The following is a 14435-nucleotide window of genomic DNA, read 5'->3' as shown; positions in this document are numbered from 1 at the left end:
ACAAAGATTTTCAGTTTGTTTTTAAAACATTTTTTTTTATTGGTTATATAAACATTAAGGGAACTTTTTTTCTTGCTTATTTGAACATTAAGGGAACATTCTTTTTTGCATGCATTATGGGAATGTTACTTTTCCCTTAATGTTTTCACAAACAAGTAATAAAAAAAGTCCAACTAAAAACATTTTTTAGGCTTATAATGAAGTAGTGTCTATGTGTACTTAAGTTCCTTTACTGGAATAGAGTGTTCTGTGTCAAAATACTTAACAAGAATATATGAAAATATGAATTTGACTTAAAAGTAGAACAAGATTGCATTAGTGCAATCTTATTTTAGCCTCTGGCTAACTAGGAAAATTTAAAATGACTTTTTATCCAGTATGGGCTAGTGCTTTTTTTTTTTTCCACTCAGCTATGCACTGGATGAGTTTTAAGTCAACCCTCCAGTTTATAATGGAGAGATGTGATGGTTAAATAAATAATTAAAATTAAAAATTAAGTGAGAGAGAAGTGTTTGTGTGTAAAGTGAATGTTTTATTTTTATTTATTTATTTTTTGTTCTTCTATAAGGCAATGGTATGGATTATCCCGACAATACCATTCATCAAATGTAATCGTGCATATTGCTTTTTCTGTCTAATGCATATTTATCATGTGTTTGCCCATGGTATGCTTTCTCTCTTTCTCATCTCAACTTTCAATGAAATCCCTTTTTCCTCTGTTTTTTGCTTTCGCATCCCAGAGGATTGTCTGGAGGACGATGCAGCACAGCGTAAGCCGTCCAACCCTCCTCTCACTTTACCTTCGTCATTTGTCTTGTGGCTTCCAGCCTTCTTTCCATCTTCCTTCCTCTTCTTCATCCTCTTGTGTACTGTAGTAAATTAGCTCAAAAGGGAAATTAATTATGATAAATTACAATAATTTATGAGCTGCCAGTAGTAACTGTAGCATAATTAAATTGGCATCAAATAATCTGTTCGCCCAGCGAACATTGTGTAATTTCATATAAACTTTAAGAAAGGATATTTTCGTGGCCACAGAAAACAGAGAATGCAGTTATGGAAAGAGTCAGTTAACCACCTGAGTAAAACCATCAGCGCCGTTTATAATGGGGTCTATAGCTTATACTAAACCTCTGTTTCGTTTAATTAAATGCACGATACTTGCATTGCCTTGGTCATTGATGAGTGTCTGGATGCAATCTCTGATGAAAGTCTTGATGGTTTCAAGGTTTTGTACTTGTGAACACATTCTTTCGGGTTTGAAGAGTGAATAATTCCAAAGATGTTTTGACTCGATAGTGATTGGGAGTTTCTTCCCAGTGGAAAGTGAAAAAGAGCTAAGAGAAACATCAGCTGAGATCCTAGGATTTGGTGAAAGGAAAGTCAAGGCCGAGGCCTGGCAGGAACTTAGGGTGTCCTTAGAAGTGTTCTAGCTCACGTCCTCATCTTCTTAGATTCTAACAGAACTGCCAACCGAAGGCGGGTCACTGATATGAGGCCTTTAAGGTCTGAGGATGGGCTTGTCCAAAGGGAAAGGCTGAAATTTCAAGCGGGAGGTTGGAAATACTGGAGAGCATGGTAATTTGCCTATGGAAATCAATTAGGTGTTGATGCAGAATTACTAAAGATTCTTAGAACACAAATATATTGCCTATGTACCAACATATAATACACACTTTCGTTTAGATCATCAGAAGAAGAATTCATAGACTCTAAACATGGTTAGATTACATATAGGTAAGATTACATGAACGAGTGGTTCTATCATAAGCATGCATAAAACAGTATACAATACAAAAGACAATATACAAGAACAGTAACAACATACACAATGACCTGGAGTATATGTGTGTTCATTCAAAGGAAGGTTTTCCTATTAATTAATTAGAACACAGTCCATTTTTATGTGCATTATGTGTCTGTTGTAGAGAGAACAGAGTAGATGGAAGATAGTCTCTACATACTTTTAGGTCGTAAAAGTTTATCTGATCTGACTGAAGGGTCCTGGTTGCCATGGTAACCAGGGGCCTGGTGTCGTTCTCAGACATTCTGGCACCCAGTATGTTATTGGGTGAGGGGTCTGTGACTATTTGTTAATCTAATGAATAATTTATTTGTTAAACCTAATAAAAAATGGTGTTTCTGATTGGTCCAAATGCTACAGTACTTTCGGCTTTCATCACTGCTAGTTCTTTGAAGTCGACTTGGTGTGTCCCGGCCTTAAAACTATGATAGTGAGTAAATTATGACAACATTTAAATTTTTGACCAATTGTTGAATTTATTTAGGATGTGTATTGGACTAGTTCCTCAGGAATTCGAGCTGTGTCGAACGCTTTGTGGAACGCCTTTAGCGAGACCGACTCTGAATATCGTGTGCAATCTGTCCAATGGAAGGCCGTGACATCATGGGCGGGGTGACATAACGACCAGGAAGCTATAAAAGCACATTCCACACAGCTGGCTTCAGTTTCTTGTCTTTCAGCAAGCACTCTGTGTGTGCACATGTCATTCTGTATTGTCAGTTTTATTTATTGTTGTTTGTCACTATTAGCTCCTTTAAGTAGCTATAGTTTGTCAAAGAACAAAGCTAAGACTAGGCATCTGAAGGGTGAATCCAGACCGCGTTTCAGATTGTGTGTTCCTCCCTGCTCTTAAAGCTAAACATCAGAGGCAGGGACCCACGCAGTCTGTGTGTGGTCTGCCCAGGATCAAAACACGCTGTGTATGATATCACAGCGGACGCTTCGATCTCGGAGGGCTCTCTTCGAGAAGTGATCTAGAGCTCACTCTCGAGGCTCGATAGCCCGCACTGCGGTTATTCCGAGGCAACGCGTGTATTACATTATTTTCAGTTTTGATGTGAATCTTTCCACACCAGACCGTGTATACTTTTCTGGTTGTTTAGCTGCATCACAAGCCAGACAGTGTTTACTTGTCATTATATTCCTCAGAATTTATTGCAATCAAACAATCAGACATTTATCTAAATTTGAGTTAGATGTACTGGAGGGACTGCTGGGCGGGAGCAGCCCCCTCCACGTACAAACAGAGCATTACCACCCATGTTCCCCGTATCGGGACCAGAGGCTGAAGCAATGCTGTGGGCCTGGGACTTCCCAGCCTAAGCTGGCTCTGGGGGCCGTACTTCAGGCGGGGAAGTCCTCGGCCAAGAAGTCCTGATGCGTGCATGACTGAAGAGGGCATTCCCTACTAGGATAGAGCGGGGTCCACCTCATTATACAGTGCCCGTCTCACCTCAGTGCCCTCAGAAGGTCGGTCTGCCAACCCTGCCAGAGTTTCAGGGCGCAGCGGCTTCCAGCGAGCGCTGCTCTCAGTTATATCCGCCCATGAGTGTAGCGGAGCTGAGACACTCGCCGCCCCTTCATTCCCTATCTGTCAGTCACTACGAGTTATGTTGAACGACACATGGGGTCCTATGGAAAACGCCACAACCCGAACACAGTCACAATGCTGTGGTGCTGCAATAGTCGGCATGCCGTGGCGTGCCCCAAAAGCTACGCTTAAGGTTGTAACCTTCACAAAGCCCCAGCGCAAATTCACTGACCTTGGTACCAAGGAGCCAAAGGGTGAGTACATTGCTGCTGGAGAAAGCCACGCTTTTAGTGGTATATGTTGGATGTGCACAAACAATCCCAAGATTGTTGAGTTTATTATTACACAAGGTCACCCAAGCGGGCTGCAGTTGAAATGTCAGAATCCCGTGAACGCAGTGAGAAAGCTGCTGATTAGCATGCAAAGCTTGACCTTGTTGGTTACAAACATTACTATTAGGTCAAATGGAGAAATCACAGGTACCCTTCATTGTGCCATGAGTGCAGTCCATTACACCAATTGCATTTTGTACAGCTGACCATCACTGCAAATTGTCTTGGGGAGTTTTTGAGAAAAGTGCATTTTTGTGCATTTACTTTAATTCAGTTTTGTGTGGAGTCTTTAAATTGCTTGTAACACCAGAAAAATAATAGTTAAAAGGTAAAACTCTTGAATAGAGTCATCAACAGTAAACACTGATGTGGTTTGGAATTGGTAAAATGTGCTTGAAACATACAGTCTTAATGACTTCAATTAATGTTGTATATAATCATTTATATGATGTAGATCAGTGTGGTTAGGATTTACTAAGATGTGCTTGGAACAAAAATCGGATCAGACTTAAATTATGTATGATCATATATCAGTACTTGTTAGTGATTTTATTTATTTATTTATTTATTAATATTTCTTTTGGACAAAGTATTATATATATATTTTAAATATATAAAAACATTTAATTTTCATTTTGGCATATGGCTAACATAGAAAAAAAAATTGCCCTGTTGGTAGAATAATTGGTCAAAACAGTGATAGTAGTCCTTATATATATTATACACACATATATATATATATATATATATATATATATATATATATATTACAATTTTGTTAAGAAACAGAAGGTCTACAGGTTTTCCAGTCTGATCAAAGGAGTCAAGAAAAATTGCTACAACTTTACTTCTGATTTATTTATCATACCAGAAACGGAAGGTTATACTTGGCTAACAGACACAAACTCCAGAGAACTTGTGAGGTTTGACTGCTGATCGTACAACATTTGTTAACTTGCTCATTGCCCTGTCTGCTTGTTTTTCATGCTTTAATCATTTTGTGATGCACACATTTCCCCATCTACAGAAATCAGTGGCACTGATGACAGAAGAGTGCCAATGACAGAGTGCTTGTGGTCTGATAACTGCAGGTAAACACGTGTTGGCCTGACTGAAATGCAAAGATGCATTGTCTGCGCTCTCATCCAAACGCAGCAATGCAGCTACATTGATTCTTCCTGTGCCTGTCTGGCAACCATACTCATGGGTCTCTTCTCTACACCCAATTTATTTCCTTCACTGTCTACATGACTTGAGTCGTAAAAGAGCCACTGCTGCTAATCTCAGGGAACAGATGTTTAAAGGAAGCTGAAGCTCAGAGTTTAATCAAGAACAGGGTGGACATCCTTCATAAAATAATGATGAGGTGCTTCTCTATCAATATAGTCAATGTTGTTAAACAGTAAGATATTTTAGCAATATGCTGTTGTGTTGTTTCTCTATGCTCGTTGTTAATGATTGCTTACATCAACTGTAACATTTCAGTTGGTCACTCTTGAACATCACGACTGTGACCTACAAATTGGGAATCTGGCCCAAGAGACCAATCCACTTTGAGTGTAAACTAAACGAGCCAATACACATTGGCATGTGATTATTGCATCCAGCTGCTGCTAATCACACCGTGAGTATAAGTAGGCAGCCGGTGCAGTGCATAATCCACTTTTCACTTTGGAGCTGAGTGGTGTTATCTTTCTGATCCTGCAAAGCTTCATGTGTCGAACGAGTTAGTGCTCTCAAAGGAGCTTCTATTAGTGATGGCAAAATCGAGGCTTCGAATCAATCTGACACCCGTCTCAACGGTGACAACTAGTGGTCACTTGCAGGTGTTGATCTGAAACAACCTTGACGAGCCATTAAAAAAATGTTGTTTTTTTATTATTAAAATGTTCTAATATGTGAAGCTTGTAACCTATAGGCTCCTCACTGTGCATAATGTTATTTTGGTCATGAAAAATGAATATTAATAAAATAAATCAAGCCACAATGTCTCACTTTTTTTGAGATTTTTATTCAAAAATATTAATTTATCTGCTGTGGAAGGACTTAGCCTACTTTTTTTTTTACAGATAATTTCTCCAGCCTTTGAAAAAATCCTCTCACAAGGGACACTTGTTGCTGGCATACAAAGATATTTTTTTGCAAGGACATACAAATGAGGAAAGATTACTGCTCTCTCTTTCCAGTAAGTTAGTGGATCATGAGTTCTGGGCAAATACGCATCGTTGATGTATTTTTTCACTTCCACTGTGGCATCAGCTGTAGCATTGTGTATCATCTTGGTTTGATGGATGCGAGTATCAAAAAGTTCCCATAAACTGTCCTGTGTTTCTACTGGTGTTGATGTTGATGGTGATGATGATGATGATGATGGGTGTGATGTTGACATTTCTGGGTCTGAATAAATATGAAAACCGCAATTAGTAACAAATCCTAAACTGACGGCATATATGAAGGATATATTATATTACATGATTCAGATTACATAACATAACACAGACTGAAACTGCTCACCAGGATTTGTGTTTGAACGCATCAGTGAAGCACACTCCAGTGTGATATGCTTTTCAGCTTCCTGGGCTTTGGCAGCATTTCCAAATGCCACATTTTTGAACCTTGGGTCCAGCAGTGTAGCCAGTGCCAAGGCTCTAAAACTCTCATAACCTCCACATCTGGAGTGCAGACCTTCTTGCAGATGTGAGCCTATGAGCCAAAACAGGAGAAACACATATTTATAATAATGACAATAATATGACAGTTATGGCCAATCACATGGGTAGTATGGTCATTGTGGCCTACCTAATTGAACAGTTGATTCCTGCATTGCATTTCCTTTTTTCTGTGCAAGCTTGTGCTGCAACATCCTGTACAGTGGTATAAGCTTTGAAGCAGACACTCTCTTTTCCTCTGACATCTCTGTTGTTGCGAGCTTGAATGGTTGCAGTATTGACAATGATTGTTCAATAATGTCATAATCAATACTTGTCAGGGGAGCAGTATCATTGTTTAAGTTGGAAAGTGCAGCAGCCACTGGTTCACGTTGGTCATACAAGCGCTGTAGCATGTCAAATGTGCTGTTCCATCTCGTGTCAACCTCCTGTATCAGTTTCAGAGTTGGTCTTCCCATCAAGCTCTGCATCTCCACAAGCTTGTCCTTTGCTTTGCAGCTGGATCTGAACAACCCCACTATCTTTCTGGCCTTCTGGCGTATTTCATTGATGACTGGGGTTTGATCTAGTGCCTTTTTCACAATCAAATTTAAAGTATGAGCAAAACATGGGACATGGCGAAGGTGGAGTAGCTGGGCACTTAGGATCATGTTAGATGCATTGTCAGTCACCATGCACTGAACTTTGGAGGTTATTCCCCACTCAGCCATTAGCAAGGCTTTAGCCTCCATGAGATGCTGGGCTGTGTGGGTTTGGTAAAACCTCCTTACACCCAGTACAACAGTTGCTATTTTTGCCTCTGGTGTTATGTAATGGCAAGTCACACCAAGATATCCATCCATATTAATGGAGGACCACATGTCAGCTGTAAGGCTAACAAATTCGGCCTTTTGTAGGTCCTCCATTGTCTTCTCCTTGGCTTTGTTGTACTTTTCGCTGACCATTATTTTAAGCACCTTCCGGGATGGGAGGACATAGCTTGGATCAAGCTTGTTCACAAATGCCCTGAATCCCTCATCGTCCACGATGGTGAAGGGCTGCAGATCCTTCACCACCATGTTTATAAGAGCCTCATCCAATTCCCTCTGTCTGACTTTTAAAAGAGAAGACAAAACATACTTTCAGACAAATACATCGGAAAAATACAGCTTCAATTAGTGCACATCTATTAAAAGTATAGCCTACTGGTTCTTTATTTGGAAACCTTCCAGTGTTTATAATCAGTGCTTTATATAACTTATAAACTTAAATAAACAGTGTCCCAAAAGGTTGTAATTATATTTCAATTATAATTATATCCCAAACAATACATACCTTGCTTAGATGGCCCAGCAGTGTCAGTAGCAGGCCTAGGTACAGGCTCAAATGGCGCATCATGGATGATGTATTGTTGCAGTAGGCTAGCTGCCGATCACAATACACACATCTCACTTTATTTGGGGTTTCTAAATGGAAATGCTCCCACACCACAGATGTACGGCATCTCTTCTGGGGAGCTTCCATTTTATCTATCTATCCAAATCTATCTATCTATCTATATATGAATCGATCTATGTATCTATCTATAATCTATCTATATATGTATCTATCTATAATATATGTATTTATATATGTATCTGTAATCTATCTATATATTTATCTATCTATTAATCTAGCTGTCTATATATATTTATATCTATGTATCTATTAATGTGTCACTATATGTATACTCTGTCTGTCTCTAGCCTCTCAGTCAATGTGTTGTGTAAATTTAAATGTAAGTCTAAATTGCCTATAACTAATCAAATCGCACTGTCACTATATCACCAAAAATCCGCTATCTCAAAGTCAAACTTCTCTCACAAAAACCCACGAGGTCAAAATGCGTTTATTTCACTTTTATACAGATGTGCGATTGTGTGGTCTGTTCCCGACCGTTCCAATCAAACGCTGATTCGGCGGACCACACCTGATGAAACAATTAGTGAAACACTTCGAGGCTTCGTTTGGTCATAGTCACGTGACATGGGTGTTTCGAATCACGCTTCGGATCAGTGTTTCGACACATCTGCGCTTCGGGATCTCGCAAAGCTTCGGAACGACTGTTTCGCTTCAGCCATCCTTAGCTTCTATGTGTGGGAGTCACAGCACGACAGCAGGTTGGCAGGTTGACAGCAGAGCCTGAGCTCTTTGGAGAGGAAGATTTGGCTGTGCTGTTGCCCTCTGGTTTTCGGAACCCCACTCCGGTGCCATTCTTCCCAGAAGTGAATGAGGAGCTCACTAGATCATAGATGCCACCTTTTATTGCCTGAAACCTGAACTTACCTCATTCCCTCCTTCAGAATGCCGAACTACTACTGACTTTGTGCTCTGAGTGATGAAGTTCACAACAAGTTCTCTGGGTTATGCGACATCCACACTTGTGGCCCAGGAGCACCATCTCTGGCTTTGTCTGGCCGACATGAGGGATGCAGACGAAATTTGGTTGCTTTATGCCCCTGTGTCCCAGAACAGTCTCTTCTGCTACACAGTCAAGAGCTTTCCAGCAGTTCTTGGCTTCACAGAAGCAGACTGAGGCGATTCGACACATCCTGCCCCGGCGGGCAGCTGCTGCCTCCGGCTGTAGTGCCCCAGCCTGCCTGATATCTCTGGGTCTCAGAAGGGCACAGACAGTTGTGAAGGGTCCAAAGCTGGATCACGCTCATCCTTCTCTGTTGCCAGTGGGCAGCAGCAGGCAGTTCGAGAGCCCTTCGGGGTGTTCGCATCCTCAACTATCTCAATGACTGGTTCATACTAATACTGTCTTGCAATCAGTTGAGTTGAAGTTTCTTTCAATGAGGACTCTGTTCCTTGTTTCACTGGCCTCCATCAAGAAGGTAGGGGACCCGCATTCATTTTCGATCAATGATTCGTGCCTAGAGTTTGGGCCTGCTGACTTCCAGGTAATCCTGAGGCCCCAGCCCAGCTATGTGCACAAGGTTCCCACTACTCCCTTCAGGGATCGGGTGGTGAGCCTGCAAGCGCTGCCCCCGGAGGGAGCAGACCCAGCGCTAGCTTTGGTTTGTCTCGTCCAAGCATTGAGTTGCTATGTAGACATGATGTAAAGATTTAGGACCTCAGACCAGCTCTTTGTCTGTCACAGAGGGGGGGAGAAGGGGAATGCAGAGGATGGCCCATGTATAGTGGATGCCATTACCTTGGCTTATCAGGCACAGGCTGTGCCCTGCCCGCTCAGGTTGCGAGGTCACTCTACTATAACTTTTGCATTCTCCTCGGTGACCCCAAACTTGTCGATAGACTCTATAGCCTTCAGGTGGAGCCAGTATCCTCCTGTGTCGTCACCTCAAATGGGTAGTGGCACTTAGAGGCCCCGGTTTAGTGCCGGCTTGCTAAAACTACTCCAGAGTGTCCGTACTGTAGGCCCTGTCGACCTACTCCATCCCCTCGGCAGCCAGACATGGCAGAACGTCAGGTGCCAGGCCTTCATTCACTGAATCCATGAGAACCTTAAAGGGCTGGGTTCCATATGTAGAAACCTAAGTCGATCCCATATGTGAAAAGTCCACAGTATAGCTTCAGAACCTATGTTTCCGCAGCAGTCTTCTGCCGATTTCCAAATCACCTCTTATCTTCCATATTCTGGATGTTCATATGTGTTACTGTTTTCGAAACATCCTTCTGGAAGGTTGGGGCTTCCACAACATTCCTTTTCCAAGTGGAACGGGTAAGATTTTTTTCAGTGTTATTCACTCTCTGGGCAGCAGCAGGCAGTTCGAGAGCCCTTCGGGGTGTTCGCATCCTCAACTATCTCAATGACTGGTTCATACTAATACTGTCTTGCAATCAGTTGAGTGGGTAGTGCTACAACAATAGGGACTGGCCTTCTTGTTGCGAGCCCTGGCCTACACCAAAAAGGTGCCCAGGCAGCTTGCACAGGACACTGGAAGGGGGAGCATCCATGGCACTTTTAGAGTCGAGAGTGACCGTCTGAAAGGGAAAGTCTCTGACTCAGTTTCAAGGTGTTGATGTTTGCCTACAAGACAACCACTGGCCCTGCACCAATATACCTAAACTCGAAAGTTCAAACTTATCCACCCTCCAGAAGCTTGTGTTCTGCAAGTAAACGACACCTCTGATGCCATCCCAAAGAGGCACAAAATCTCTCATGTATATTTTCCTGGACTGTTACCAGCTGGTGGAAAATCATCTCCGCTCAAGCTGCAAAGCCATTTTCAAAAAAAACATCTAAAGACACATATTTTTCACCAGAACCTGAACAATTAATACTAGCACTTTCCTATTCTATTCTATTCTGTTCTATTCTATTCTATTCTATTCTAATTAGACTAGACTAATTGAGATTTGTCAAAGCACTGTTGCTCTCTTGTTGGTCTGATTGCTTCACTTGAATACTCTTTGGATAAAAACAAATGCTAAATTTTAAATGTAAATGTATTTCAAGTGGAGGTATTTAGAATACAAAAGTAAACAAAAATGTCCTTAAAATCAAATATTGTTTGAAATTATAAAAATGATATATGCTCATATATATGCAATTTTATATAAAACGATTGATTGATTGATTGGACAAAATAGAATATATTTTTAAATAGACCACATTTAAAAAGATTTATTTTAGTTTTTAACATTTTATTTTTTATTTAGACAAACTAATATTTTAAATTGTATATATTTTAAACTATTTATTTTAGTTTTTAGTTTTTATTTTAGACAAAATTGTATATAAAAAAAAACATTTATTTTAAATTATTGAATTTATTTATTTATTTATTTAGCGAAAAGTGTATTTTATTTGTATTGCTTTAAATACATTTAGTATTATATAATTTATTTTCTGGCAATTATTATGCATTTCAAGAGGTCACCACAAATATTTATAATGCAAAAGTAAATAAGTTCCTCAAAATCAAATATTGAAATGTTTTAAGTATAAAAAGATGCCTGTGTAGAGCAGCTCTTTTGATCAAGTGCTTTGGATCGGAGACCTGGAAGGTTCTTCCTCTCTGTGAATAGGGAAGTTGTTAAGGGAGCACCTTTGCAACTAAAAGCTGTTCTCTGTACATGACCCAAGTATCATAAGTATGATTAAGGAAATGAATTTACATAGGTTTTATAGCTCATTGAAGTTTTAATGGGAGCACTTAGCTCTGAGACTTATAGACGTCCTCTTGGGAACAGATTGAATGAGAACACGAGAACAAGCCATTTAAAGTAACAGCCCTCTTCATGCTGTATAAGACCCTAAATAGAGTCAGGAAGTTGAGCTGGAATTGTGTTAAAGTACATGTAGATAACATAAGCTTTCATACTTTTTAAGCACTGATAGATTTATGTCTTATGTACACATCACAGACATCAGTAGTTGCGTTTCTATCCAGATATTTTTATCTTTAAATTAGAGACCTCAATATGCAATATAATTAAATAAATTATTATTTATTTAAAAAGTCATATATATATATATATATATTTCTTTAAATTGTAGTTTAATAAAGTTTTAGCTTAATTTAAATAAATGACTCATTTTCTAAATCACAAATTTTCTTATCCCACCATAATGACATGGGTAGCATTTTATTTTAATAATTGATCGCTTACTCTCCATCTCCAAAGTAGGCTAATGGATGTGCCTTTTAATAGAGAAATGCACCTTTTCATACGGACTATATAACTAGAGAAGATTTTTATTTATTTTTTTTTTATTTGAATTGGCTTGTTTAACAGTAGACATTTCAAGCTTTCTAAAGATTTTTTTTTTGGTTTGTCAGTTTGTTGTCATGACACGCTCCATTCACAGAGACTGGATGAGTTGGCAGAAAGCACATCCAAAAAATATAAATAAAATAAATGATTGTGTGGGCGCCCCCATGTTATACAGTAAGCGCGATAATACTTTCACACCCATAAACACTTGAAATGCGCTGTAACAATGTTCGTTATGTAGGAAGGAAGACGGCAGGGTCGGCTGTGACTACTGAATGTTTATTTATAAACTTTCAAACAAAAAGTGGGCAAAACATGCACCAACAAAAGACAAAACAATCAACATAAATCCAGTCCACAGGTAGCAGCCAGTAGTCCTTCTCTCTCTCCCCAACTCCTGTTTCTTCTGGTGTTTTATACTCTCTCCACGCCAATTACTGCAACAAGAGACAGGTGTTTGTTATTTCCCCTTAACCGACTCACTCCTGACGCTCTCCCCCACTGCAGGGTTCGCTAAACCAGCCCCCCCCCCTTGCCACATGCGCCTATATAGTGATTTATATATACAGTACAGACCAAAAGTTTGGACACACCTTCTCATTCAAAGAGTTTTCTTTTATTTTCATGACTATGAAAATTGTAGAGTCACACTGAAGGCATCAAGGGCTATTTGACCAAGAAGGAGAGTGATGGGGTGCTGCGCCAGATGACCTGGCCTCCACAGTCACTGGACCTGAACCCAATCGAGATGGTTTAGGGGTGAGCTGGACCGCAGACAGAAGGCAAAAGGGCCAACAAGTGCTAAGCATCTCTCGGGGAACTCCTTCAAGACTGTTGGAAGACCATTTCAGGTGACTACCTCTTGCAGCTCATCAAGAAAATGCCAAGAGTGTGCAAAGCAGTAATCAAAGCAAAAGGTGGCTACTTTGAAGAACCTAGGATATGACATATTTTCATTTTTTTTCACAATTTTTTGTTATGTATATAATTCCATATATAATTCCACTTGTGTTAATTCATAGTTTTGATGCCTTCAGTGTGGATCTACAATTTTCATAGTCATGAAAATAAAGAAAACTCTTTGAATGAGATATATATATATATATATATATATATATATATATATATATATATATATAACAACAACAAAAGAAAAAATACAATAATGATAACAACCTGTTTTGTTAATATTTTCTATAAACTGTCCAGCCCCCATCATTAATCTGCCCCCCCCCCCCCCCCAGCACCTTTGTTCAGAATTCTCTGGGCTTGCTCTTCACAATGATATTGAATGGAGAAAATTTAGAGATCTAAATATGGACTCAAAAATTTCTCATCAAATTCATCCAAGACTAAATTATCTGACAAGTGTTGTTAATTTTATCACTCTATAATTCTTAGCATATATGTTTCTCTTTGAAGACACTCCTACTGGAAAATAATAATAATAATAATACAACTTTTGATAAAATCTTCTAGGAAGTGTTTTGGAAATGCACATTCAGTTTCGAGAAGTTGAAGACATGCTCAACTGTAGGTTTTTTTTAGATGATAAAACGTTCTGCAGATGAATTTGTGGTAATCCACATTGTGGAGGATGTTTTGGAGGTGTTCGCTCAGTTCAGGCCCACTTGTGTGGAGGCGTCTAACTGGACTATTCTTCATCTAGCTTGAAGGCTTGTCTGACTAATTACTTGACTTCCAGATGTCTCCGGTTTATGTGTACAGACACAGCAGAATGTCAAACAGATGACGTAGGTTTCAAGATAAACCCATGAGTGCAGGTGCTTTGTAGGATGTCATCTAATTCAGTTGCTTTTGTCGGCTACTAATCAGTGGCTTGATATGCTCATGCTGACTGATACATTTACTGAAAGCTGTCTTCTTACATTATGAATCATAACCTGTGATTTTAGTATGTTTTCCAAATACTGATTGCTCCTAATTTGCACCCCAACATCTAAAAAGATTGCAGGGCATCCGAAGAAAAATGGATATTGCATTTGCGTTAACCTACGAATATGGCCATAAAGTTCCAGCAGAAATAAAAATAATTTAATTTAACCCACCGTTGTTTTATATTATCCAAATAGATACACCTTTCGTGGATAGTATAAGAGCCATTTCCATAATACTCCCCATCTTCAGTGTATGTAGGAGGCTTTTAACAGCAGCCAGAGGAGAAATGGAAATAAATGAAAGAGGTTTGGATAACTCTAGCAGAAACATGAAAAGGTGAGTGACATCTGCAGGGTCATTCTCATGCTACCGTCGGCTTCATGTGGATCAGGTGTATAAACGCCTGCAGGGGGACTTGTAAGTGTAAAATGGCAATATGCATTCCTACAGCAGCTTTTTAATTATATGGCAGAAGGATTTTATGTTGGACTTGGTAA

General features: G+C 39.6%; 1 protein-coding gene across 1 annotated transcript in view; it reads left to right on the top strand.

Annotated features, from left to right (window-relative positions):
* The window catches only part of LOC132142399 (glypican-6-like), a 291401-nt gene that overhangs the window by 229332 nt on the left and 47634 nt on the right, over positions 1-14435 (top strand). The window lies entirely within an intron of this gene.

This window comes from Carassius carassius, chromosome 6 (assembly GCF_963082965.1).
Source record: "Carassius carassius chromosome 6, fCarCar2.1, whole genome shotgun sequence".
NCBI lineage: Eukaryota > Metazoa > Chordata > Actinopteri > Cypriniformes > Cyprinidae > Carassius > Carassius carassius.
The sequence above is the reverse complement of the archived record's forward strand: the minus strand, read 5'-3'. Positions and strand labels throughout refer to the sequence as shown.